This window comes from Meles meles, chromosome 6 (assembly GCF_922984935.1).
Source record: "Meles meles chromosome 6, mMelMel3.1 paternal haplotype, whole genome shotgun sequence".
NCBI classification, from domain to species: domain Eukaryota; kingdom Metazoa; phylum Chordata; class Mammalia; order Carnivora; family Mustelidae; genus Meles; species Meles meles.
In genome coordinates, this window is record NC_060071.1 from 70693558 (window position 1) to 70717541 (window position 23984).

Consider the following 23984-nt stretch of genomic DNA (forward strand, 5'->3'; position numbering starts at 1 on the left):
ATGAATGAAACTCCAGTACTTGGGGCTGATGGAGACAGCATTGCCTCCTATTACCTCGTTTGTGTCATTGCTGACTCAGTGACACCATATCCCAGACTCAGATTTAAACACTTGTTAGCCAAATATGTCTCCCCATGTGCTGCTGGCCCTTGCCACTTCATCACAATTTAATAAGGCATTGGGGATTTTAGACAACTCCTCTAATTACATCAGAATGCGAACAGTGTTTGCTATTGATTTTTATTCCAGAATGTCAACTCTTTCCTGTCCCCCGTATACCTATTACCCTTCACTCCTTTGCACGTAACCAAAATGTCATTTTTTAAAAATGACTCTAACATACTCAATATTAATCAAATGTCCATAACAGAAAACATCCTCCACAGAAGGTGAAAAGAAAGAAAAAAATGTATCTTTGCTTGCCTTGTTTGGAAAGATGGAAATTACCCAGAATCCTATTCTTTTTTTTTTTTAACCAATAGGTGGCACTAGTGGCTTCTAGCAATGAGTCAAGTCTGTAGCTCTAATGTATACAGCATTCAGAGATTAGGATTTTTTTTTTTTGCAAAAGGTACCTTCATTATGGCTTTAGCCATTAATCGAAACATTTGTAGCTTACCCGGTGGAGATGATTTTAATATAAATTTGCATGCTGTTGAATAGGTTCTTTAAAATTATTATTTGTAAGTAGTCCAGAAGAGTTATATGGGTAATAGTGTACATATAAGGTAGAGAAGTTTAAAGTATGCTATAAACCCTATCACAGAATTCCTGATACTAGTTTGTATGCAACAGGCAAGAACTATCAAAGAATTAGAAATTAAAGCACACATTTTTAACGTAGCTTGGAGAGTATAGTTGTGAGCTTTAAATAATTTTATTTGCTGTGTTATCCAAGACAAGACACACTGGTTTTCAACCCTGTGCTCTTTTCATTTTTTACAGCATGGGGTAAAGCAAGCTTTTTACATTTTTTTTCACTTTTTTACATTTTTTTACAGCATGCCTAGAAAGCAAATTAGACTTGAGAGCCAAACAGAACTGTGGTAGATTCTGGACCTCCATTATCTACAAGGCTGGAAACCTTAACAAGATGGTTAGCTCAAACAATCCTGAGTTTCTTCATTCCTAAATGATTCCTGTCTCTAAGAGTTATGGTGAAAATTAAGTGGACATAATTGTAGCTCATCAGGATCTAAGGTGTAATAAGTACCCTGTTAGTTTCTTATCCCTCGGCTGATTTGAATTTTAACATTGGCTGAGGCAAAAAAATAAATTAATTAATAAATAAGCAGAAGGAGAGGGAAACGAAGAAAAAGGAGAAGAAGGTGATCGGACAGTGGGGTCTATTTCAAAAAAAAATTGTGGTGCCTGGGTGACTCAGTCAGTAGAGTGTCTGCCTTCTGCTCAGATCATGACCTCAGAGTCCTACAAGCCCCTCTTAGGGCTCTGGGATCAGCAGGGGTCTTTTGCCCCTCTCCCTCTGCCCCTCCCCCTGCTCATGCTCCTGTCTCACAAACAAATAAAAAATCTTTTATAAAAAAAGATATTTGATATCTTTGTTAAAAAAATTAAAAAGTATACATTTCAAAAAACATATTCTAATTCTCTACCACTTTTGAATATTTGTATTATCTTTCATTTTTGTGAAGAGATTCTAACATTTAATAGATATTATTCAGCCCCGATTCCTCAAGGTCAGTGGGTTGGTTGCTGTAACTTTTGGAGAGAAGGCTCTGAGGAATTTAAGCAGAGTCTCAGCTTCCCTATATCTGCGGGGATGTAAGCTAGCATCCCTGCACCCTAAGCACTCTTTCCCAAGTACCTATAAGTACAAGTAAGCAACTGGGACTAATTTAACCATCCTTTTGTTTGACCCTCCCTCTCAAAAGTTTATTTTGTTTCTGCTGTTTCAAAAGATCTTTGATAAAATGGTGATAGCATTCCTGATCTCTTGTCTGATTTCAAAAGAGCTAGTATTATTAAGGGCTGCTTACCGTTCATCTTTCTGATGGTACCCAAAAAAAAAAAAACAAAAAACCAAGTCTGATTTAATTTGGCTTGAGCACTCAGTGTCCTTCCACACAGCAGCACCTGTGGGGTCATTAGCAAAATTAGATAAGTAACTGATTTATTATTACTGTAGATGCATGGTGCATTCCCTTTACTTAGAGTGTATGTCAAAAATTGTTCATGCTAAGGAACAGTAATCAAAATGGCTAAAAAGCCACAGTTTTATCATTCCAAACATAAGCATAGCTGTGGTAGTATCTTATCATAGTACATAATAATAGAAATGAATTATGTCAGTAAAATCTTGAGGTTTAAGATTTACTGTGATAAATATTTTTCATTAAAGTGAAATATCTTGGCAGAGTCACTTTTATATGCAGACTGTTGACACAAGGAGGCCAGCTGTGCCCATGCAGATGCCGAGATTTGGGTCTATATTATTAATGATTTATCATGTCATGGAGAGCTTAGATTAGTTTTGAAAGCAATCCCTTGCCACAAATGCACTTTCTATAATGTGTGAACGCAAGGAAGACTATATGTGCATTCCAAATTAATCACAGGAGCTGCAGCTACCTTTGAAATTTCAATACCTCTCTTTTTATTTTGGAACATGAAATTCTAGATCCTAAACAGTGTTATTCATTAAAATTCATACAAGAATGTTATTTCATATCCACTGGATAAGGAGTAGTGTGTGTATCTGAATTAACAGATACATAGACACAGATGAGGGAATGAAGGATATAGGATGGAACAAAAAGGCTTTGCCAAGCTGTTGTATACCATGTGTTTTTGCACTAAAGCTCACTTTTAATGTGAGGCTGGATTAAGTTTCCCTTTCAGTTCTGCAGGCTTCCAGATTGCTCTGCCTTCAGGGCACGTAAAATAATATTGGCTAATATTTATTCAGTGCTTGCATGTTCCAGGTAAGATGCTAAACATTTTACATGCATTATCACATTCAGGCTTCATAAGACCCATGTGAAATATTGTTATCACCTCTGTTTCACAGGTGAGAAGACTGAAGCACAATGTAGTCAAATAAATTATCCCAAGGGGGAGGAGTCTGGACTTGAATCCAGGTTGTCTAATGTTTTAAAGCCTTCACTATTAACTACTGCTATTAACTGTGACCTTAATATTAAGCACTCTTACAACTAAGTGAGAGGTAGGGTTCAGATGCTACTTAGTTATTAACTGGGTGGCCTTAGGCAAGTGCCTTGAGCCCTATAAACTTCAGTTTCCTCTTCTATAAAATGAAGATAACAGTAGTACTTACCTCATAGAATTGTTGTGAGTTAATATTTGTAAAATGCTAAGAACAGAGTTTGGCCCATATTAAGCACGAATGCTTTGTGCTGTAGGAGTTCATGAATTGTACTCTTGAATGACTGATACACTTCATTGACTATTATACATAGATTCTCCATAATTTTCAGATAGCTTTTATTCTGGAAACGAGATTGGGAATGAAAGATAGAAATTACATTCTGAGTTTTACTCCTAGAGGAAACAAACAAACAAAGGACTGTGAATTAAGTTACTGCTTATCCCGAATGTGAGATGTACATAGATAACCCAAAAGCATCACTGCTAACCCTCTACAGCAATGAGTCCTTTAAGCATTCTTTCTGAGTGTGGAAAGAGCCAGGTATCTTCCTTCCTTTCTTCCTTCATTATTCACTCATTCAACCAATATCCTTACAAGGGCACTATGCTTGCTCAGGGGATACAGGTGAATAAATCCCTACTCTGGAGGAGGTCACAATCTAGAGATGACTAGTTCAGCACATAAAAATGTATGAAAGCACATAAAAGTTCTAGGCTCCATTACCTGACTAGTTTCAGAAGTATTTATTGTGTGCTTAGTAAATGCCAGGCACTGTGCTAGGCACGGGGGGGCTATCCAGGTCAAAAGGCAAGATCCCTGCAGTTAAGAAGCACCCAATGGAGAAGACATCCTAAACAGATCTTTTCCCTTTCCTGTGGGAAATTACCTAGATGAACTTGCTGGGAGAGCATAGAAAAGAGGTACTTAAACCCATCCCAGGGCTAGTGGGAGAAGGGAGATTCTGACACCTAGACAAAATTTTTGGTAAAAGTGAAGAAAAGCAGAAATTAAAGTACCTGAAGTTATGGAGAAAGAGCAGCCCTAAAAGCAGAGACACCACAAATGAAGACAGGAGACATGAAGCAGGGTGACACAGTGGGGAGCCGCCAGCAGCCACGCGAGGCTAGAGCCTAATGGGGATGCACTGTGGGATGTGGGACGTGGGACGAAATATGGCACTAGAGAAGTAAACAGCTGAAAGGTTAAAAGTGTATAAAATCAACTGAAAGGACCAAATGCTAACAAAGTGCATAGAATGAGCACTTGCTTTATAGACTGCTTCCCACTAAAATCCAAATGAAAAGAAAGTCATTTTCCTGATGATCGAGATTCTGGGAACCAAGGAGATGATAAATTTTTAAGAGTAATGTCTTGATCCCGACCAAAAGACACAGGGTGTCACTCTTTCCGTGTCAGTGGGTTGTCTACTTCCCTACTTCTCTTCCCCAGTGAACCAAACATCGAGACTGGCTCAGAGGTCTAGACTGATGTTTAGACTGAAAACATGTCTAATCCTTGGCTTGAAATGACCTATTAGCACATCCTTCTGCAGCCTCAAAGTTCTTTTTATTCCTGGATTGAAGAACTCAGTCCAGGATAAACTGCACTCCCAGGGGTGGTGCTCTGTAAAGTTGGCCATCATGGAATTTCAGCAAAGAATTCAGGAATCTAAAGAACTGACCCCCCACCCCCACCCCCCGCTTAGCTGCTACTGCAGAGACAGAACAACTCCTAAGCTTTCTGCCTCCAGGTGGGTGGCAATTTAATTCTTATGGAGCCACTGGTCACCCCCTTGCATCTTCATTCAGTGCACAGAGCCCTCTGCCTGCAGCGGGGCCTGCTGCCTTGGTGGAGAAAATACGGGATGACTGAATGCCAGTAAAACAGGCACAGCTTTCTGGGTCAGAAGTTGGCTGGGGAAGGGCCCTGACTGCCAAGTAACTTGCAATGATGTCAGAGCCCAGCACAACCAGAAAACACCAGCCAGCCAGCCAACAAAAGCCTTAACAACAACAGAAAAATCACAGAGTGGGGTTGCCAAAGCTGTTCTTTCCGCCCCCTACCCCTTTCTTCGAATAGGAAGAACAGCAGGAAGAGAGTTTATATTTTAAAAGACTCTCCCTCTTCTCCTCCCTCCTTCTTCCTTTTGGTAACAAAGTGTTAACTGGTGAGGAAACAGTTCTCCGGATGAGTCCGGCCTCAGTTCCGCAGTTCCATGGGGTGTCTTTTTGAGTTCCTTTTCAAGGCTGTCAGTGGAAGTTTCAGAAACAACTCAGAACAGGGTATTTTTCCTAAATGTAAACATGCAACTCTCTGCAGAGGAGAAAGCAGGAACCATTGAGGAAAGGAAAATCCTTTCTCCGCCCCCTTCTTCTCTGTTTCAGAGTAATTAACTATACTCAAATGAATATTGAAAGTTTGGTGAAAAAGGTCTGTTGTTGTTGTCCTCCTCCTCTTCCTCCTCCTCCTCCTCCTCCTTGGCCCCTTCCCCTCCTTCTCCTTCTTCTTCTTTCTCCTTCTTCTTCTTCTTCTTAGGATATCATGGTTCATTCCAGCCATTCAGAGCCCTCAGTGATTCATAATTCAACTGGAAATTAATAAAACACAGCCCCCATTCCTGGAAATGAAGTTTGGATTAAAATCCTCTGTTTTGGAATATATGGCCTTTTTTCCCCTTTCATTTGTGACAGTCAATTTTAAATGATGTCACTTCAAGGACATTTTCATTTCTCCCACAACATATTACACGAAACACTTGCCTGTAAAACCGGCTCATTAGCCTGCAAAATTATACTGTACTGAATGGCTTTCATTCAAAGTAGAAATGGGATTTTTAGTAGGCAATTTCTGTATTTTATAAAGATAAAGCAATGTTTGATTGCTTCTTCCCAGCTGTTTTGCTTAGTGGTTATAAAGAGAAATTGGAGGGGGTTGGGGGACGAGAAAGGTAATATAGGGGCGGTTTTGTAAGGATGTGCTTAAAAAATAAATCTTAGATTAGGAAACCAAGGCCGAACTTTACAGAGCAACTGCGCCTGCAGCTCCTCTGGGCTGCAGTGGTTTGTCCTCTGGATGTCTGGAGGAAAGCTCTGAAAAAAGTGAGGGAAGGAGAAAAAGAGGGAAAGACGGAGGAAAGCGAAAAGGCTGCTTCGCAGGCTGCAGCAGCCACCGCGAGCTGGATGACTGAGGCTCTGGGAGTTGCTGGAAGGAGCAGCCCTTCAGACGTAGGGAGAGGGAGGGTGCGCAGCAGAGCGCCAGGGAGGAGAGACGCGGGGGCCACCGAAGGGTCAGCGGGGCCGCGGCGCCGGGCTGGGGGCCTCCAGGCGGCGCTGGCCACGGCGCTCGGCCGAGGGTGAGCGCTCCGGGCCGCCCGCGCCTCCTGCCGTCCGTGCCCGGGGGTGGGCCTCGCGTCGTGAGCTGCCTGGTGCGGGGAGGGAACCAGCTCTGGCTCGCCTGATGGATTGACTTGGAGATGGATCGAATTACACCATTTGCCTTGTCTCGATTTGTTTTGCTCCCGCTCCGTCCCGCTGCTGCTGCTGTCGTTGCTGCAAGGACTGGTGGTGGCGAGTTTCAGGATTATATCGAGGAAGCCAAGACCTAAAGAGAAAGACGGATTTTTTTCTTTATTTTCTTTTTTTCCCTGCGCGTATTGAGCTGCTTTTTCTTTTTCTTTCTCCCCCCCGCCTTTTTTTTAACCAGCCGACCCCCACTCCCCACCCCCAATGAGGTAAGACCGTTTTATAATCTGCTAATGCTCTGGGCGCCTGGTGGGGATCGGACCCAGATCCTCGGAGCCGGAATCGCAGCCCGTGTATGTGCGTGTGCCTGTGCGCGCGCGCGCGTGTGTGTATGTGCGTGCATGTGTGTTGTCACTGGAGAGTTGATTTCTCTTCCAAGCAGCCCTGTCCGCCTGCCGTGCAAGGGACGCGCAGCGGGCTGCAGGGTTTGGCGGACCCGTCAAAACTGACACTGCTGGAGGTTTAGGGGGAGGGGCACGTGGAGTTGGAGGCCCCCTCCACTGTGCACGCCCCCCCCCCCCGAAAAAACGGAAGGAGGGGGCAAGTAAAAGTTTCTTGCCAGGCAGAACGGGCTCCGCGCTCTCCCCGCGCATTATCAGTGGGAACCCGGGCTCCTTAGCTGCTCGGTCACGGCGTCTCCAGCCAGCGCAAGAAGCTGAGCCAAGGCCGACACAGACGGCCGCGGGCTCGGCCGCCCCCTTCCGCCCGCCCGCCCCGGAGCCGACGCCGAGACCGTCGGGGTCGCGCAGCGCCCGCAAGGCTAGGAGTGGACCCGCAGGCATTCGCCCGCGCTGGAACAAGGGGCGCAGAGCCGCCGCCGAGACCTAGCAGCTCACCGCGGACGCCCGCTACCTGTCCGTGCGCCCCGGGATCGGACAGCCTCGGGCAGCGCCTGGGGGCGGGGGCTCGGGGTACCCGGCCACCTCCACCCCCCAACCCAGGCTCCAGCCGGGAGGGCAGCCACTTCCCACCCTCCTTCTCCCCCTGCTGGCGGAGCGCGCCGCGGGCGGGCTCTGGGGCCTGGAGCTGCCCACCGCCCACCCCCACCACCCACCCGGCGCCCCGGTTTCTCCAGTTGGCCACTCTCCCCCGCAACTTTCCGTGCTTTGTTCTACGGCTGGAAATGATTTACGGAAGCGCTTTGGAGAGGGTCTCCGCCAGGCGGCAAGAGCCCAGCGCGGAGATGTGTTACGTTCTCATCTACCCATCAATTATGGATGGAAACAAATAAGGAAGAGTCAGTTTTGCACTGAGCCCCTTCTCTGGCGGCCAGAGGCGTCCTGCAGTCGGGAGGGAACCGCCGCTCGCATCGGCAGCCGCTGGCAGGGGGATGATGAGGAGGAAGGTAGGGAAACTTTTATTTCCCGTCTTGACAGCGATGATGTCTGTTCCGGGTCTGCAGAAACTGATAGAGCAGCCGCCTTGGGTAATTTGGGAAGGCTTAAAGCTTCCTCTGTCGTGTATAAGTCTTGGATTGAAAGAAAAGGTCATAAAAGACTTGGTATGGATGAGAACTGGGTTTTAAAAATTTCTGCTAAATCGACTCTCGGGACCACCGCTGTCGAGAGATTGTTTAAAGCCCTGAACTTGTGAAGAGCTAAATGTCATGGAAGCTAGAGGGGAATGAAGTAGCAGTATTAATTACAGCATTAGAGGAACTCAGGGTAGTACTGCCTGTTCTGAGCTGACCAGTCAGCGACCCAAGTTCCAGCAGCCCAACCCCTCACCAGTCTCAGCTGGGCGACTTTCACACAGGAGGGATCGTAGATCGTTATTACAGATATATGGACTTTGTAAATAGTAATTGGACCTTATGTCCACCACTATGGGCGGTTGCTTCTCTCAAAAATAACGGTAGTGTTTCCAGTGACTTGGGAAAAGAAATGTCTAGGGTAATTTTCCCAAGAACTTCTGGCTACTGAGAATTTTAAGTCTGCAGTAAAAAGTCTAGTTGCTTTTGCAGGATTGTCCTCCCCTCTGCTTGATGTTTGGAGCAATAAAGTGGATTCTTTTGTTTATCTCAAGGCTAAAGTCCTAGGGAAAGGTTTAACATATTTCCAATCTTGTTTTGGTCTCTGTCCCTCAGCAGAGGAAAAATTCTTGTTTGGAGAAATTTTTCCAGGTTTCATCCCTGTAGAACTGAGAAAAATCTCAGACAGCTCCAGATGAGGATTTTACTATCCTTTTGGTTCAATAAACAGTAGGTTTTGATGCTGGCTTATTCAAGGTGTTAAAAAAAAAAAAATCCTATTGCTCTTTTAACTATCTAACTCAGGAAATCAAGTTGTGTGTAGTCCTGTTTAATGTAGTGGGTGACAGGCATATTCTGTAAGGCTGGCAAATACTACACAAACATTTACCCAGCTTAGGTAAATAGAAATTGTCAAGTAAGTCCTGAAATTTGGGCCTATATTATCATGAACTTAAAACATCTTAAGGTAAATAAACTATAGCCCAGCCATAGCTGAGTTTTGTTTTTTGTAGTTACTGTCTGTGCTCCGTTTAGGTCCCAAGAATGTGCTCTCAGAAAGACAGTTAAGTAAATAACCCTAAGATTTCCAAAATGTGTTGTTTAGCACACCATTTTTTTCCCCTGGGTCATTTAGTTAGATTAACAACCAGTTACTATGTCTTATTGGATCCTACAGAATGTTGTACCTCTCTTCACTTATACTAGAGATACTACATGGATGACCTTTTTTGAGGAACATTTCTGTGATATAGGACAGTATGCCAGGAATATTATGACTTTTCCATCACAAAACAGCTGGTTAACTCAAGTTTTATTAGATTTGTGGTCATTCTGCCCTTTTCTTCCTTCCTTCCTTCTCCTCTCTCCCTCTCTCTCTCTCTCTCTCTCTCTCTCATTTTTTTAGTGTCCACTAATAGCACCATCTGGTCATGTCTCCCCTGGTCTGATGGATCTGAAAGATGGCTCTGATGTAAACCTATTAGTCCTTAGAGTGAGGGCAAGTTAGAAATATCCAGGGGACTTCAGTTCACTGGCTGCTTGCTGCACAGGAAGGATCTGTCCAGTAACTGTGCTCTGGGTAAGTGGGCCCCTGCATCCTTGTGTGGTGGTTTCTCTTGCTTGAAAGGCACACAGGCAAGTAAGCAGGAATCAGAGCTTTGGTTCACAAAGATGCCCATAATTGTTAAGGACTTATTGAAACTGGAGAAGTTCTTCACTTCTTGCTGTTCCATCATAATAAACGTTAGTAATTAGCTTAGTCATTGTTCTTGCATGTGAGTTTCACTAAGATACAAAGAGTGAAAAATGCATCTGAAATGGGGTCATTTTTCACCCTTCTGATGCATTTTATGCAGAGTTAAGAGCCTGGCTGAATGCCTAACCGCTATTGGTGTAACTGTAGGAGGTGAACTCCTTCCCTCATACATTGCAGGATAAAATATTACCTTTTATTTCAATTAATAGACTTTAAGCCTGCACTTTCTAGATTCATTTCTAGAGGAAGCAAGAGGCACTCGGGGGTGTGCCAATCAGTCAGTATTTATCGAGTACCTGTCGTTTGCAAGCAGTTATGCTAGCCAGTGTTCCAAAGCCAGGTGAGGCAGCCATGTTTCTGTATGTTCAACTTAAGTAAGAATGCAAATGGCATTCTTGGATCTCGTGGCGAAATGGATCACTGGCAAGAAATTTAAATATGCACCTTTTTTTGAAGCATGCTGTTGAATCCTAAATTATGAACACTAATCATTCAATATACCAGTAGTGTAATTCACAAACTGAAACTGTCATTAGAACAGGAGAACTCATGTGAATGGAGACTTTGCTTTAAGATCCACCAAAGCCCATGTCTTAGCTTGCTGCTTATTTCATGAACAGCTGCCAACTTCTGCTTGGGGGTGGGGACAGTTTTGATTTATTCCCAGGACACAGAGAGAGTAAAATTCATATAACTATATTAAGCCTATCATAACCTTCTTCAGTGGAGTTGGCTATTGTTGGACTGACTTTTCTCCTTACACCCACAACAGTGGCAGCACCGCTAACAATTTGGAGGTGCTTCCGTTCATTCAGCAGGAAAACTAGGAAATGTTTTTACTGGGAAAAGCCACCATTTATGTAACCAAGAGCGATCACATTAGTGGTCCAGATAGATACCCCGTGAGGTGTACTTACTTCTCAAACTTTTCATTTCTATTAAGCTTTTGTTAACTCCCCCAGATTAGCATTTTAACAACCCTGAAGTGAACTTCTGCCATTCTCTCTACTTGGACACAGTATGTAGATCATCCATCATCCTGTCCTTGGCTACAACAGGCTGCTGGCTCCATCACCATTTGGAGCTACACAGAATCCATCCGACTGTGAACAGCACAGCTGGCTACAGCAATTTTTTCTTCCACACCACTGGCAGCATTGTCTGGCTGTGGTAACTACAGTTAACACCCAGAACGGGAACTTTCCATTGTTTGGCAACCTGGGCTGGGCCCCTCATCCAGTTCTCGGGGCATACCTGCAGACCTTTCTGCAGACCCTGCTGACTTGGAATGGTGTGCCCCACTTCAAAGAGGACTTGCCACAGCCTTAGACACCCCACGGGAAAGCCTCTGCAGGCTTGACACAGTTAAACCACCAGAATTACAGAATTAGAAGAAGCCACTCAGATACCACTCATCCTAGACCTTCAGAAGGCAGTCTTTTTGAAAGGGGGAAGAAAAGAATGAAGTAGCCTTTAGCCTGTGATTCTGAATGACTGAAAACAGAAAAAGACCTTGTCTAAGTTCCTTGGAGAACTGGACATATCACTGCTTCCTCCCCTTTCACAAAGAACATGTGATGTCCCTATATCTGGGACTCATGTCTGATAGTACCCAGTGCTTTCTATCGCTTTTTTGCGGGGCGGGGGGCTTTCTTCTTTTTACTAAGAAGGTATGTCGCAGTAGTCGTAGCTTGATAAAACAAGGACATGAGTTAGGTGAATACGCTTGCTAAGTTATGTTGGGTCGCTTTAAAAAGAAAACTCTCATGATTAGAAGTACTGCTTTTGGAGTTTGACGCGGGCAGGGGAGACCGCCTCGTATTTTGGTGGGAGATAGTCTTCTTGCTTCTTCCTCTCATATTTACTAATGAAGTCAGCCACAAACCATCTGGGATGGCAGGATGAAGATGATGATGATGGAGAAAGGGAAAGAGGGGGGAAAACAGCAGCCTCCATGCAATACCTAGCCCTTACTGTTAGTCTCGATCATAATTCTCTCACATAACCTTCAGCCAAGTGCACAAGGTGGGCTCTGTGATTATCACTGCTCTATCTAAAAAGAAAACTCAGGGACCTGAGAAGTCGGGTCATTCTCCTAAAGTCATACTGCCAGGGAGGTGGTAGAGTCGGGATTTGAGCTCACATGACAGCCCACACCCTTTCATCACTGCACTGAATTGTTTCTGGGAGCATGAATGACCCTATAATTTTGTGACTCCCTGATATTTCTGACATTTGTTCATCAATAAAAGAGTCCCATTTTGAGGGAACATTTTATACCAAATGAAATGATACGTACAGTGTGGGTATTCTCTTAAATTTTAACCTTTCTCTAAACTAAATCATACTGTTATACACTTCTTTCACTTTTATTCTTGGTGGCCAAATAATTATGACACACTCTTCTTCTCAAGTGTCCTAGAACAGCTCCTTCTCCCACCATTTTTCTCGATGGTAGGCTTTCCTGTCCAAGATTACAGTGGCACAGGACAAATGGCAGTATTCATCACTCTCCACCAAAAAGTGAGTCTGCATCAGGGTGCCATTGACATTCATTTCCCTGTTCTTGGCAGGTGAAGATCCATTATGTATCCTTGTCCCATTTCCCAGGAGTATTTATGGGGCCCATCAGCAAAGACAGTGAGAGCTGCAGCTGTTCAAGCATTAGTAGCACCAGGATGGAAAGTGTCTTATTGAAGTTTGACTATGTATTATATTGTAATACACATTTTTCTTACTTATGGTTGTGAGAGAATCCTTTTACCTGGAGGAGTAAGCAGACACATTGTTGAGAAATTGTCACTCGTGCGTCAGCATTTCTTTCGTTGTCCTTTTTTATTCAGGATTCCTATGGAAGGGGGAAAAAAAAAAACCAAATACACACTACCACTACATAGAATGCTAAAATTCTAGAAATGCTAAAAGTTGTTCAACGTATATTTATGGGAAAGAAATATGGGTTTGAAGAAGGCCAGTGTGTAGGGACATGTATAATTAGGCCTCGGGAAGATGTGCGATTCCTTAGCCTATTATTGGAGTCTGTATTTAAAAATAAAGTCAGGAGTTTCTAGTCAGACGAGGAACTGGCACATATGAACCAGAGCAGATGAAGCTCTTTGGGAAAATAACACTTCCATTCCCAGGAGCCGGCTGTCAGCGGACCAGAGACTCAGACTCCCCCCGTGTCTTCGTTGGCCTAGGCATTGCTTGTCATTATAGGGGTCCCTGGAAGCTTTTTTAGGTCTGCGGAGTTGTCTACATCTTTAGGTCCCCGAACATCCTCCCCTGGGTAATTGGTGGATCAAATAAATATATTTTTAAAAGCTCGAGAAGGTGGTGGAGGAGGAGAGGCAGAAGAAGGAGTAAAGAATGTTGCAGTTGTTTCTGTTTTTGTCATTGCTGGGGAAACCATTTGTTCATTCAGCCAACTTTTACCAAGTGTCTGCTCTGCACAAGGAGGTGCCAGGGTGGGGAGATGGTTCAAAGAGGAACTGACACATAGTTCCAGAGCTCAAGGGTCTTGCTGAGTGGTATAGAAAAGACAAGGTAAACACAGAGCCAAAATAAAATGGTGAGCGTTTTCAGGGCCAGAACCACACACACAGACCTATGGGAGTTGAGAGGAGTGAGGAGTTATTTCTGGCTAGGGTAGTCAGGGAAGGCTTTGTGCAGCCGCTGATATTTGAGCTGGTCCTTGAACTAGGTAGGATTTGGACAGGTGGACTGTGAGGGGGCAGTGGGGGAGGTGGTGAGAGGGAGGGCATTCCAAGCATAGAGAACAGCTTAGGCAAAGGCCCTGGGGTGGGGGAAGGGTCTCGATCAGTTGTCCACGTTTGAGTCCTAACCTAGGAAAGACTTGCATTTCAGGTGTGAAGAGGCAGTTTGCCATGCACTCCACAAATATTTATTGAGTATCTCTGGCCTGCTCTTTCTACTTGGCCATTCAGCAGATGGCCCCGTGGCTTAATCTATCAGAATGAATGGGATCAATCTTGTGGCGATTCCGTAGATTGTTCCGTGATCAGAGCTAAAAACTCCATATCAACTGCCAACTGGTTCAGGGTTGCACAGGCGCATTGCAAGGGATAACATGATTTGCCTCAAATTACCCAGCAAGACTGTTCTCCCCACGGGGTTGTTTAGAAGAAGCAAACTAGAAGGGTCCTGCTTCACTGGTTTCAACTTTTTTAACTTGAAAAATACTCTATGTTAGATATAGACTCTATGGTAAGGACTGAATTGTGTACATATACCGGGGGTTGGGGAGAGGGAAAAAGGGGACGTGGAGAGAGGAAGCAGAAGAGAGTAGAAACTGTGAGAATGATAGGAGCTGGAATCCAGGTGCTCAGTCCACACTGCAGGTCCCATGAGGCTGGAGTGCCTGTTCCTGTTCATCTCTGAAAGGTAGCAGAGTGAGTGACGCGCAGCAAACATCTTAGTGAACGTGTCTGTCGAGTATAACATTTTATTACATTGCAGATAGAGCCTATCATGCCTGTAAAAAATGGGGTTGGAGCTGACAGTCTTTTCCTCATCAATTGAAAAAGTAGCAGTAAACAACCTGGAAAGTTACTAATGCTTCTTTTTGGAAAATGCCATCCTTGAGAGATCCTGGGGATTCAACTGCGCTCTCCGGGTCTGAGCTTTCAGGATAAACTCACCTCCCAGCAGTGGTGCCCCACAACCCCACCTCCCCACCTCCCACCCCCATCCCGGGCCCAGGTTGCCAAGCCATCATTCACCCCTTGAGTTAATATAAGTCGTAATCAAACCACTTAACCGAAGTTCCATTTAATAGTGGAGGTGATAAGCTTCATGGAAGGAAAGACGGGACGTTCAGTGTAGTAGAAGCATGCTTATTAGAACATGTAACAAAGGAAAAATAAAATGAAACAATTACATTAGGGGATGATTAAGCCAATTACTTTGCCAAGAGTTGCTCCAGTGGTTCGATTTTCCTTGGTATATGTAAGTCTTTTACAAGTTAATAGTTACATGACAGTTTGAGAGACGACTTAAGTCTGAAGAAATCACTGCCAATGAAGGATCAATCAGAAATTATAAAATAGGTCAATGGGGAAGGAGGATTAAACATATACAAATCCTCTATCGGGAACTTTTCAGGAATATTCCAGTGACATAAAGCGGAGAACCTGTTCAGTCTAATAATGAGTCTGGCTCCCACCCAGTTATATTTTTTTGAAGGACTGGCTGCCTCCTCCTGCGAAAAGCACAGTTGCCTTCCAGACAGGACCTAAAATAAACTGGCCTGGCTCAATTCAGCTAATAATAACAGCTAGCACTTACTGTGTGCCGTGGCACTGTGCCTAACACTTTAAATATGTTATCTCATTTAATCCTCAGGCTGCCCCTGAGGGTGTAGGACCCCTTGGTAGCTAAGAACGAGCATTTACTGAGTGCTTTCTGTGTGTGTGATACTCTCTCTCCAGTGCATCTACTGAATGACTTGATTAGCATTCTTGGGGGTGGGTACTATTATTCATAATGTCCTCTTTTGATACAGGGGCGCACAGAGGGATGGGAGCTGAAGCAGTTTTCCCAGGGTCCAACAGGGAAGTTGGATCCATGAGAAACAGTGCAGTAGGGTCCTGACCAAGAACTCTGGAGCCGGCCCGTCGGGGTGTGAGTCCGGGCTGTGTGACTGACATGCTGTGATCTCAAGCCCATGACTTCACCTTTCTGAGGCTTGGTCTCACCACAGAAAAGGTGGACCACGGTGGTAGTACCCACCTAGAAGGGTTGTAGTGAGACAGAAGCGAATTAATATTTGAAAAGCACTTAGAATAGTGCTTGGCAGGTGGTGAGTGCTGTCTGTGCCTCGGTGTCTATTAAACAGAAGTAAATGCAGTCTGGCTCCGGAGCCCAGGCTTTTAGCCCTCATGTTGTGCTGTCTCTCCCCATGGAGAGACATGTAGCTCTTGAAGCCAGCTTCCCCCTCCGCTACCTCTACCCCCATTCACCACATTTGCTGCACAGTCAACCAAACTGGAAAGGGGAGTTTGGCAGGAGAGGTCCAGTGGCCTGGAGACTGACCTCAGCCCTAGATGTCCAGTTGCATAACCCTGACCCTGATGTCAGACATTTGGGATTCATGGCCTCAGAAATCTGGCTCCTACTGTTGGTTGTATTGAAGGCCGATAGACGTGTTTGGCATATATGTTCTGTGCTGGTTGCCCCCTGGGCTGATGAAAAACTGAAGAGCACCGGGGAAATCCAGGCACATTCCCAGACCATTCCTGTCATTACCCACAGCTTTGATCTCTACCAGTAGTCCTCCAACGATAAAACTCATTAGAGCGCATAGGGTTAAAATACAGATTCCCAGGGCCCCAGCACTAATAGCTCTGTTCTGTGGGGGCCAGAGTCTGCATTTGCAGCACAGAGTTCAGGTGACCCACACCCGCTTTGATAAATGGTGTTCTGGTATAGCCAGAGTGCAGGTCCCCGCCCAAACAAGGTGCAGACTTCAAGGCTAGCATTGGTAGGCCACTAGGTATCAGATCTGAAACCTCTTGCCTACTACAGCACGGGGAGAATGGCGATGAGCCTGAGGCATCCCGGCTAGCTCATGAAAGAGTGGAGAAAGTAATAAAATCTGTTCAAAGCTAAAGAGGCTTTTTTCCCCCGTTCACAAAAAAAAAATCTTCACAGTGAGCAGAAATTAAGAAAGAAAAAGGGCACTCACTTATTTCTGCTGACTGGCCTATATCATTTCATAAATGGAGTCCTAGGCCAGTATTCATAGCAACAGTTTTTGATTTAATGATAAACTGAGATAAGGGTAATCAAACTTCATGCTTCAGGGCATAAGGTGATTGCCTGCTGCGGTCAGGATGGAATTTTTTCCCTTGTGCTTTGCACAATTGACTAGATGCATTAGAGAGAGTACTCAGGCAGTGCTAGGAGGAGCGGGGGGCTGGAGGCCCCGGCAGAAGACGTCGCTGGGTGAGATCATATGGGAAATGGTCTGGTGTGCGATGAATAACCCCATCATCATTTGGCTTTATCATTTTTGTTTCATATTAAGATTCTGCATAGCATGCCCCTGTGTTTCTGTAAGCCACACAATGAGATTGGGAGTGTACTGTAATCTAGAATCAGATGACCTGGACTCCAACTCTGGCCAACAGAGTGCTCTCTGAGTGACTGAGGAAAGCACTGTCCCCTCGGACCCTCAGTCTCTTCATCTGTGGAGTCACAATTCTAATAAGCATCGCATGAGACAGTGGAGGTTAACAGGCTTCCTAAAAGCCACATGAGTGTCGCCCAGATGTAAGGTATATTATGATAGAATGAATTACATTTTATGGAATCACCATTTATTCTAATCAGCACTATATAAATCCCTAGTCTATGCGATGATATCACATGTATAATGACAGTGAGCATTCATTAAATTTTTAATCTCTGCCGAGCTCTAATGTGCTTTCTTTATATTCCCTTAATAAAATCCTTGCATCAGCCCTTTAGGGCACATACTTTTTTGTTCCCATTTTATAGATGAGGACACACGCCGGGGAGCATCGGTTAGTTTCCCATTGCTGTGGCAACAAATCCTCACAGTTTCAGAGGCCTAAAACAACGCGACTATATTACCTCACAGTTCTGGATGTAAGAAAACCCAAATGGGTGTCACTGGGCTAAAGGCAAGGTGTCCGCAGGGCCCTAGGGGTGAAGCCATTTCCCTGTCTTTTCCAGCTTCTGGAGGTGGCCTTCCTTTCTTCACTTGTGGTCTCTTCTCCAAGTCCAAGCCAGCCGTCCCTGATGCCAACTTCTACTTCTAGAGTCACAGCTCCTTCCTGGCTGTGTGCCTTCCCCTTCCATCGCTTCAGGACCCTGATGATTATATTGGGGCCCACCTGGGTAATCCAGGAAAATCTCACTATTTTCAGATCCTTTACTCAATCACATATACAAAGTCTCTCTTGCCAGGTAAAGTAGCCTCTTCACAGGTTCAGGGATTAGGGTGTGGACATCTTTGGGGAGGGGTCGGGACATGATTCTGTCTGTGGCAGTTCAGTACCTCACCACAGGTGGGCCACGGCAGAGTCAGGATTCATGCCCTTGCCTGTCTGACTTCAAAGCCCACAACTGAACTACTCACTTGAAAACCTCCTTGGTTCCAGGGTTGAAGAAAGAAACAATAAAGTCATAGAACATAAGTGCTCAGGAGGGCCCTGTTACTTTGAGAATAATCAATTGGGGGCTTTTAAAAATAATCATTATAGTATTAACAAAACACACTCACCACGCTGATCTTCATGTCCTACTTGGACTCGACATACTGTACATGGTCTTTCATTTATGTCTTGTGAGGATGAATATTATTTACCTGATCAACTGCATTTACAGAATCTCTGAATTCAGTTGTCTCTCATGGGGTGATTGAATAAAGGAGAACTGGGCAGACCAGAGGGTCATCTGGGAGGGACGATGAGGAACATGTTTTTTTGTTTGTTTGTTTGTTTGTTTTAATATTTATTTATTTGACAGAGAGAGAGGTCACAAGTAGGCAGAGGCAGGCAGAGAGAGAGGGAGAAACAGGCTCCCCACCGAGCAGAGAGCCTGATGCCGGGCTCGATCCCAGGACCCTGAGATCATGACCTGAGCCGAAGGCAGAGGCTTAAACCACTGAGCCACCCAGGCGCCCCGAGGAACATGTTTTAATAGAGTTAGCAAATGTCTGTGGACAAGGCGCTGGCTGTGCTGCCCTTAGTTTTCTCATTAGAACAAAGTGAGGTGGGGAGGGGCAGCAGAGAGAGTCTAAAGAATCTCCAAGATTCTTTCTAGTAGGGGGATTCCTTAATGCTATATTTATTTTCATATTTTAATTAGCTGGCTGATAGGATCAAATTCAATGGTGATTTTTTTCCAAATATGAATTCACTTCGTGAATGTGCATATACAGACACACAAATAGCCCAACTTTCAAATTTATTCTTGCCATTTATATTTTACAACACTTTGCCCTTTTCTTTCGGGATCACTTAAACTTCATTGCTGCTAATACAGTTTTTAGACTCAATTTTCAGAAATACATAGATAATATTTTCAGTTAGCAGTAATTTTCCCTCATTCAACTCTCAGGGGTTGATAAGCTAGCATGGCACAATTTCCCTGTAATTTCAGTTATGTCTCTGAAGAGCCATCCCCTGCGGAACATGTAGGACACACAGGGCAAATGAGTTTCCAAGGAGAGAGCCACACCTGACTGATTGGCAGCGGCTGCCACAGCTAGTGTTACAAAAATCTGTGGGTCTACATCCAAGGTCAAGGAGAAAAAGAAATGCCGTGATTGATTAGGAAAGTCTTCTATGAAAACGGAAGGTACATAGTAGCCCCCATCCAGCAAATTTGCCATCTTTGATTGGGTGTTTTCTGTAGAGACACGTATCTCCCTTACAACATTCCTACTCATTAACGTTACCTGTACAGATTGATAAGTCTTTAATACAGATGTCATCCAGTGTGATGTTGATGTCTCAGCTAGCCGCAAGGATGGAGCTGGAATTCCATGAGGAGGTAAATAAGTAATCCCCATGGAAAAGGAGACCTGGTAATGATCCCTTTTCCCAGTTCTTGCCATTTGCTTTATTTTATCGAATATTCCCTCAATTCTGCCTCAGTCTTAACATTTTTGTCTTAAACATATTTATGTTTATAACATCTTAACATTTCAAAGACTGAAAAATGTGATAAATGATGGGCTACTACAGATAACACCTTCGCCGTAGGTATATAAGTGTGGACATATATAAAAATACATAAAAATGCAGTACCACCACACAAGTACACAAAGACATACAGAGATTTTAGAAGCGTCTTTTTTCTTTTTTAAGATTTTATTTATTTATTTGACAGAGATCACAAGTAGGCAGAGAGGCAGGCAGAGAGAGAAGGGGAAGCAGGCTCCTCGCTGAGCAGAGAGCCCGATGTGGGGCTCGATCCCAGGACCCTAGGATCATGACCTGAGCCGAAGGCAGAGACTTTAACCCACTGAGCCACCCAGGTGCCCCTTCTTTTTTTTTATTTTTTATTTTTTTAAAGACTGAGAGGAGGGAGGGGCAGAGAGAAAGGGAGAGAGAGAAGCTTAAACAACTCAGTTTCACAACCCTGGGATCATGACCTGAACTGAAATCAGGAATCAGACCCTTAAGTGACTGAGCCACCCAGGTGCCCCACATACAGAGATTTTAAAAGATAACTTTCAAAGTCAAGCAGACTAAGGTTGGAATCCTGTCCTATCCAATAACTGGATCTGAGTATATGATTAGTTTCTCCAAGTCTTAGTTTCATTTTCTGTTAAATGGAGAAAATATCCCTTAGCTTAGAGATGCGAAATCAATTAGAGATAATGCATGGAAACTGGCCTGAATAGTTCTTCGGACATAATAGCTGTCAGTCACGTTGCGTTTGGCTACAAGTAGCAGAAAACCCATCTCAAAGTTGCTTCAACAATGAGGATATGTGTATTAAGTCACATAAAAAGGAGTCCTGAGAGGGGTGGCTCCAGGGTTGGTAAATTCTTTGATTCACTGATGTCATCGAAGACTTAGGTGCCTTCTGTATTCTCTGCCATTCCCAGCCTGTTGCCCTGTCCTTGGCTAGCTCTTTCATATTTCCAGCAAAACTGGCACATTCCAAGTGAGTATCCAGAGAATCAAGAGACCAAGGCTAACTAAGAAACCTCTCCTAGTAACACATTTCTCCTTGGTGTCTGTGTATAGACATGACACCTGCTCATGGCAGAAGTCTAAAGCAGTCTCACACAGGGGAATGGGACCACCCCAGTGGACTTAGACAGGGGAGACTCTCTTACAATTGGATGGCTACATGAACAAAACAAGCATTTTGTTACAAATTATTTGTATATATCACAGTGTTATATATGCATACTATGTAGACACAGTGTATATTACATTGACATATTCATGAGTGAGCTCAAGCTATAAAACTTCGGTATTTGGCCAGAAATATTTTTCTGCCCTTATTTGAAAATTTTGCATACCTAAAACAGACGTTTTATTTAATCAGGCAATTAAAAAATATAAAAGATATGCCATTGGAGGACAATGCTACAAAATACGGACAGAATATGTATAAAATGAATTTGCTTTTGCTACGCTTCCAGGCTTTTTCCTTATTTTTTTTCCGTAGCTTGTTTTAAATAAGAAATGAGATACTCCTGCCAAATTAACACTTTGAAACGTCATAATAAATAGAAGCCATAATTATGAATGCACTCTTATCTCTTGAGGGGTAGAGACAGAAACACTAACTATATTTTCTTCAACTCTGAGACATTTCATGATTAAAAACTCACATTTTCTTATGATTCCTACTTCAAAAAACCATTGACCCCTGAATCTCTAAAGTTAACCATTCCCATGTTTCTGTTACACATTGTAAATCTGTATCTACCGAGGGAAGTTATGCACATTTTTTTTTTAAAAACATTTTTCTTGTCTCTTCATGAAACATACTACAGACTACCTGAGAGGAAATCTTAGCTTGGCTCTGAGCCTTCTCTCACTCTGTACTGTAACACTGTTAACTTCTTTTCCTGGTATAGTAATACAATAAATCAGGCCAAAGTCCCCATAAAATGTGGGCAAGGGGACTCCTCCTCCATCTATCTTTGTGCAACTGATCTGCCTTTGTAGTAAGCTGAAAATTAACCACCTAGATTTTCATTTCTGTTCACCAAAGTGAAACTTCACTCAGGCCTTATCAAATAAAAGTCTCATTCTTTCAAGTCAGGCAATAGCTCCTGCTCTGCTGTTCTCAGTATGTCCAACTTTGCACTATTTTTCCTTTCAAAGAACAGTGAGTCTCCAGGAATCCAAATAGTCCTGAGGTCAAATTCTGATTCTGCCATTCAATCTCTCAAAGCTTGGTTTTCCTCTTTGGAAAATCAGGATAATATATCTACCTCATAGAGATGTTATGAGGTCCTCTTCAGGAGGAAATGCATTCAAAGCACTTGGCATGCTATCTGACATAATAAAAACTCAATAAATTGTAGTAGTTTTATTATTATTACTATTGTTTTTAAATCAAGGATGCCTGGCAATGTAGGATATATTCATATCTGAAGGGCTTATAGATTTTGCACACGGATGGGTTCCATAAAATATATCTGGATCGATACTTCTAAATGCAAAAGAAAGAAAAAAATACAAAACAGTTCTGGGAAGCAGTTGACATTTCTTGAGAACATAATAGTACAGTAATGCCTACCACATGCGTACATGGCCACTCGCAGATTGGACGTAGTTCTGGCAACTTATTTGTGTCAGGACTGTGAAGGTTGATTACGTTATGCAGTATTTGCAGATTATGATTTGTGACACTTAAAGAATGGACCATGTTCTCACATTGACTTACTGCATGAACGCAACCTGCCCCTGAGTCTTAGTAGTAATTTCCTAGGTATATTCTCCCACTCATGGGCATCATCATTCATTCACTTATCCATGTGACAGATCATTTTGGAGCACTTTCAGTGTTCACAGAGCCTTTCTTCCCCTTTGCCTTCCAAGAGTCAGTGTCCAGTAAGTAATGAAATCTGAGCCCCCAGGGTCAGTTTCCTGGGTATGCTACCTGTGCAGCCATGCTTGGCCCCATGCCTGGAATGCTCTTCTGTAGCTATCTTAAAATTCTTAATAATTTTTTGATTAGGACCTCCACATTTTCATTTTGCACTGGCCCCTGAAAATCACATGGCCCATCCCAATGGCTCCTTTTCACCAGTGACATTTGTTTTGTATCGATCTAAGTAGACAGTCATGAGTTGTAAAGAATCCAGACTCTGGGTCTGAGTTCCCACTGCATTATATACTCAGACAAGCCACCTAATTTCCCTGGGCGGGCGCTGGTTCTCTCAGTTGTAAACCACGGCAAAATAGACATAGACGTGGCCTCTAGAGTCACGGCCGGCAATCCTCACACTTCAGTAGACCAAGATACTAGTATAAAATTATGTCAGGCCTGCATTTGGATTATACCTGTGATGATCACACTCTCAAAACTTGGTATTAAGACTTGGAGATTATGATGTCAAAAGAAAAAAAGAAGAAGAAGAAGAAAGTTGAAATCAGGGCTCTTGTTAAAACCTTTGACCTCTAGACTAGGCCTACATGCTGTTTGATAGTTTTACAACAAAAAAATCAAATTCATTGAGCATTGGCATTATTCTGCTCATTTCATTTGGATCTGTCCTTTCCTCTCTATCCAATTTTAGGCTAATATCCCAGAGGAGACTTAACTCACTCCAGTATTTCTACCACATTTAAAAAGAAATCCATATCTAAGAACTTAAAATTCTGATATACAAATATTGGCATCTTTGAGAATTTTCTAATTTACAATCCACAAAGTTCAGTTTATTGCAGGGTGATAATCAAAATATTTAGCCAGCCCTTTGGCATGGTCACTGACCAATTAAAACAGACTCCACGATGGGACGCCAAGTGAACGCCGGCTCAAGGTATATTCTGTGTCATCTTACACTCAGTATTAACTTTTAGAAGGGTGGCCTGGATGGCTACAGAGACCCAGTGTCTCCAGGGTATAAGAAATAAGGCACCACCATTGAATCTGCATTTACTCGGTGTGAGAACAAAGATCTTTACTGGTTCAGTCATTCTGACACCTCTGAGACGTACAAATTCTGTATTAAATTGTACATCTATTTCACAGCAAGCACAGATTTCAGACACACTCATGTTTTCTTATCAAGTCGAGGTCACTGGTAAATTACATTGAATACAGACATTTCAAAGAAAAAAATCCTCTAAATTAACTGAGATTCAGCAGCCATCATTTTTAGATACACCGTGAGTTCTGCCTGAAACCACCTTCTACTGTAGCAAATTTTAGATCACAAGGAAATTCGATGCTGAGAGTGTCTCTAATCACCAGCTTGAACATTTGCATCATCAAGTGGGCCTCTCCTACTTCATAGGCACGCTGTTGTCCTGTCAGAGCAAAGAGATGGGGAGGCTGTCTGTAGTGTTAAAAGCTCACAAACAACTTCGGTGTAAGTCACAGTAGCAGGAGCCAATTAAGATCAAAGCCTTGATGCTT

At 43.5% G+C, this 23984-nt stretch overlaps 1 protein-coding gene across 10 annotated transcripts in view; it reads left to right on the forward strand.

The window, feature by feature from the left end:
* Positions 1-6412: 6412 nt before the first annotated feature.
* SEMA6D (semaphorin 6D) overlaps positions 6413-23984 on the forward strand; it is a 56071-nt gene continuing 38499 nt past the window's right edge. For 6 of the 10 annotated variants that reach the window (XM_046007604.1, XM_046007606.1, XM_046007611.1 and 3 more), the window contains exon 1: positions 6891-7993. The gene's annotated coding sequence lies outside the window, so the exon portion shown is untranslated. Of the gene's footprint in view, positions 6858-6890; positions 7994-23984 lie in introns of those variants that run through there. The other 4 variants (XM_046007613.1, XM_046007612.1, XM_046007614.1 and 1 more) reach the window with 2 other exon arrangements.